The following is a 4897-nucleotide window of genomic DNA, read 5'->3' as shown; positions in this document are numbered from 1 at the left end:
CGTGCTGCAGTAAAATCCCACTGAAGTTTGTGGCTGTAAGGTGATGAAATGAGAAAAAGTCCAGCAGAAGGGAAGCTTAGCAAGCTGCCAGGAGCACGAGTCAAGACTGTGCTTCTTTTTTAAAACAGCAATTCATCTTCCTTTCTGCTACACAGGAAAAAGAAAATGCATTTCCCTGATGATGTGAGCTAATCATGAATCACAGTCTGAGCACGCTGGTATTTTCCAGGAGGAAAATGCTGAGGCGGAGAAAACCTTTCAGCCTTTCCCACCCGACATGTTGGTTAACAAGCAACCTGACGAGCTGCCTGAAGGTGTGGACCCGTCCGCGAAAGAGGTGTGTGAGTTCGCTGGTGCTTGTCAGGTGAACAGACAGAGAGGAAAGTTTAGTGGAGGAAAGCAACATGCTGCTAGAACAGCTTCACTGTGCTTCAGTATTGAACCTAAGAGTCTCTAAACATGAAGATGAAGATCTCCTCCTATTATGAATCCCCCTGAATATTAAATATTTTTGCTTTTGAGTATTACTCAACCAAAGCATTTTCTGTTTCTTCAAAGAGAAGGCCTTTACGCCCAGTTTCTTTTTTTGTTTTGTTTTTCAGAAGCACCTGTCTGACGCCGACTTCGCCAGCGTATTTGGTTTGAGCAAAGATATGTTTGTGAGCCTGCCGCAGTGGAGACAGCTGAAACTGAAGAAAGAGAAAGGCTTGTTTTGATCAAAGTCTTTGTGTTCAAAATATTAACAGCAAAAGGTTTTCTACCCCTTATTTTGACTTAGAAATCAGATTTTATTCTTTTGATGGTGAATCGTTTTTACTATGTTTCAATCCTACTTTTTTAATGAAAGATTATTGCTAAATTCACACATGATAATGTTGAGTTCTCTGAATGCAGTTCGCTCTATAATTATTGGCGCCCGTGTTAACAATGTGCAACATTTCTAACAGCTGTGGATATTTCCCCCCCTCCTGACTGTGTTTGGTGGCAAAATTAACAGTTCCAGTCATTTAAAACTTTTTTATTGGATTTATTTGTCATTTTCTGATTGCATAGCCACACAAAAAATTAAGATAAGTCAGATAAATAATAACTTTTTGTTGGGAAATGCTTAGAAGTCTAGTATAACTTTTTTATCTTTAGAAAATAAAGTTATATACTCACAGGTAAACATCTAGATTTTGTTTCAATCATTAAACAAATTATTTTAAAAAATAAACACTTTTCAGCTATTAGGAAAAGATTAGGACTCATGTGCCAGTCTCCTCAGAGGTAGACGTGTCCTGCTGCAGCAAAGTCTTCCCAGATCATGACACTTCCACCTCCGTGCTTTACGGTTTGTTGTTACGAGGTTTGTTTCCTGGAATGCTGTAATTTTTTTATGCTTCTGCTCTGATGGCCAAATAAGAATATTCCACAAGTCCTCGTCTTTGTCTTCGTATTCTGTGTGAAACTTGAATCAGGACTTAATGTTTTTCAACTTAGTATTCGTCCCAGGAAAGCTAAACTTGTGCAATCTGGGCAAAAATCGGATATTTATAACAAGTAACTTTTTAAATAAATAAATATATACTGCTCAAAAAAATAAAGGGAACATTTCACTTTAATTTTGTGTGCGGCTCCAAATCCAGGCCTCCATTGGTTAATAAATTTGATTTCCATTGATGATTTTTGTGTGATTTTGTTGTCAGCACATTCAACTTTGTACAGAACAAAGTATTCAATGAGAATATTTCATTCATTCAGATCTAGGATGTGTTATTTGAGTGTTCCCTTTATTTTTTTGAGCAGTGTATATTCTTTTTTTTTTTTTGTACAGTGGGACATTTTTTCCCACACTTTTCTGAGGCAAAAACAATTTTACCACTAATGATTTTGATATGAGGTTTCTCCTTAACTGATTAGAAAACTAAAATTATAATTTTTATGTTTAACAGTAACATTTTGCCTCAAAATATAATTTTAATTCAGGCATTTTTATGTGTTTCAACAGGAAAGACAAAAAACTTTCAATTAAATTCTCAAAATGGAAGAAAAGTGTTTCTATTGAGGCACCAAGATTTATTTATTTATTTAAATGAAACCCGAGAGCGAAGAAGCTGTGAGTCAGCTTTGTCATCTGTTGGACAAATGCTGAAACAACAAGTTTTACTGAAAGTTTATTTATTCTGTCAGCATCTTCATGAGAATGTGTTTATATTTCTTGCTCATTTTGCATTACTCACTAGTCTGCACAGGGTTACTTTCAGTATCATTCATATTCTTTATGCCAAGTTAACTAAACACTTATTATCAACGCAGCATATTTAGTTTCCTTTTTCGGCCTCCAAACTGAAATCAAGCTTCATGTGAAAGTATTTCTAATATTCCAGCTGAATGTTGAATAAATATAAACACAAACGGCACGTCAACGTCAGTTCATTTTCATATAAATCATCCTTTATTTCGACAGCAAAACATTTAAAAGCTAAGAAAATGACAAAAATATTAAACCCCAAAAAAGGCATTAAGATACAGTAAGGACTTGTTTGTTTTTTGTTTTTTTTTTGCATTGTATTGAAATCAAACATCAACAAACAAAAAGAGTATTTTTAAAATTGTTCAGAACAGAAAGTCTGGCGGCACCATTTAAAGGATCCATTGCTCTTGATAAACAACGACCAGAACCAGAGAACTGTTTATTTTATGGTCTATTTGATAGAACTAGATTGTTTCAGACGAGACAGCACTTACAGACATTTTAAGAAGGACAAACCTCATCAAGGCATCAGAGCTGGTTGATTATGTTGTGTATCTTGGCAACCAGAACGATAAACAGTCAAGTATTAGTGCGTGAGTCAGCATTCGGGTGAAGAATAAACATTACAAAGGCAAATACTTTGCAGCTTGACAACAACATGACTGCTGAATGCAGCTGAATGCACCGTTGATATCCATGAATTCATTAGTATTGTCTCATTAGGAGCATTTTTACGTTAATCTAACGTGACATGTTTCAAGCGTTCATAATTTGTCCTCGATCTTGGAAAGAAAAACGTGAAACAAACGGTGTGCTAAGTGACATATTAGATAATATGTATTAAAGTACTTCGTGCAAAAAGTACAGGAATCATTTCACTTGCAGTTCATAAAATAGTGACTATGTTTGTGTTCATGCATCACAAAAGACACAGACCGGCTTACAGTTGCCTTAAGCACTGAAGAGAAATGTGACGTAAAAATAGTTTACAGCAACAAGAGACGTCCAAACAGCAAGATCCACAGAAAAGTGCAAACATGTAATTGTTTCCATGTAGACAGACTGTATTCGTTTATCCTGCTGCACCTCAGAGGACGCGTTCGGCTGTGAAAGGAACGTTGTTGCTGTTGTAGTCTGACAAACGTCTGACCTTAAAAAAAAAGTGCAAATGCAACCATATTTTTAAAAACCTTCAGAGCAAAAACATATCAAAGGGACCGTATAAAAATATCTTAAGACTGAAAAGTATATCTAGATGGTGTTTTTAACCATAATTTAAAAATCCCTAGTAATGACGCACCGAGCATCAAATGGAAAGACAAACGCCGTAAATCTGCTTCAAGTAAAAAGAATTGGTCTATTTTGAAATGAGACAGTAAAACCAAAACGGCAACAGTCCACGTCTGGATTCCTGCAGAGTTTTGGATACAGATAAATCCGGATGACAAATATCTCAGCAGTTTTCCCTCTTCATCCCCGTCGAAAGAAGCAAAGGCCGACTTCGGCATTGTTCTCGGCAACTAACATAAATGTAGTCTGTGGGTTTCACATGGCAAACCTGAGCTTTTTTTTTTGTAGTGAATATGTACTACAGCGATTTGGTAGCAAAATTATAAATAATGCTGAAGGAAAAGTATCCGTTTAGTTAAAAATCGTGACGACCGAATGACTCGATATGAGACAAAGAAAAAGCTCATTCTTGCCTTTTTAGGAAATGTTTGGCAATCTAGCTTAAAGGGCAACTGAAACGGTAAACATTCAGTGGAAAACGCAGCTGATGAAATGTTTTTGATTTATTTAATCAGCTCAGATCAAAGTTCTCTCTGATGATAATTATAAAGGAAAAGCTCTTGTATTTTACCAGACGAGAAAAGAAAAAAAAGAAAAAGGTTCACCTTTAAACTCAGATGAATTTAAGACAAAACGCAGGCGTCCGGGTTGGCGGAGTCTTGGGTCTGGCTGTCGTCAGCTGGACATTTTCCTTTGTCCTCTGAATCGTGAGGCAGGTCTCCGTCCCCGGGAAAGGTCCGGTCCTGCTCCGGAGTCTCGGCGGACGCATCCTCGTAGGCACTTTTGTCCGAGTCGTTCCTGTCAGGAGACGGATCCCGCCCGTCCCGGCGGTGGCTTTCGTACGGCCTCTGGAGAACGCCGTCGGTGGCGACGACGCCGTCCAGCGATAGAGACCGGAGCGGGGCCGGGAGCTGGTTGACCATCCGTCGCAGTTTTGTGAGAACGCCCCCTGCTGTCCGTCCCCCTTCCTCTGGACCCGCCACCCCGCCGTTGGCAAGCTTGGTGCTGCAAGGTTCACACAGCAGGGAGTCTCTCTCTTCTTCATGGTGGCTGGTTGCCTCCTGAGAAGAGGAGAAATTACTCTAGTAAGTAGCTGTCACTTCAGTGTATGTTTTAATGTTCTTAAATCTGAAGCTCTTTGTATAAATTGCCGTCTAAAGAAGGTAAATGTGAGAGTTTAGTAATTATGTACATATGAATGAAAAAGGTATGTAAAAAGCTTTTCATTTAGTCAAAGTTTATTTTTGCAGCACATTTACGACAACCTCAGCTGACTAAAATGCTTCACAGTAATTACAACATAATAAAATTAAGTTTGATTAAAAATAAAATAACTGGGTTTCCCTCAGTATATTTTAAGCCTGGTGGGCC

The 4897-nt window shown here is 37.9% G+C and overlaps 1 long non-coding RNA gene across 1 annotated transcript; it reads left to right on the top strand.

Moving 5' to 3' along the window:
* Positions 1-146: 146 nt before the first annotated feature.
* On the top strand, positions 147-1420 carry LOC103129571 (uncharacterized). The gene is made up of 2 exons (XR_475088.2): positions 147-337; positions 603-1420. It is a non-coding gene; the product is annotated as an uncharacterized LOC103129571 (long non-coding RNA).
* The last annotated feature ends 3477 nt before the right edge of the window (positions 1421-4897 follow it).

This window comes from Poecilia formosa, unplaced genomic scaffold, assembly GCF_000485575.1.
Source record: "Poecilia formosa unplaced genomic scaffold, Poecilia_formosa-5.1.2 Scaffold557, whole genome shotgun sequence".
Lineage (NCBI taxonomy): Eukaryota > Metazoa > Chordata > Actinopteri > Cyprinodontiformes > Poeciliidae > Poecilia > Poecilia formosa.
The sequence above is the reverse complement of the archived record's forward strand: the minus strand, read 5'-3'. Positions and strand labels throughout refer to the sequence as shown.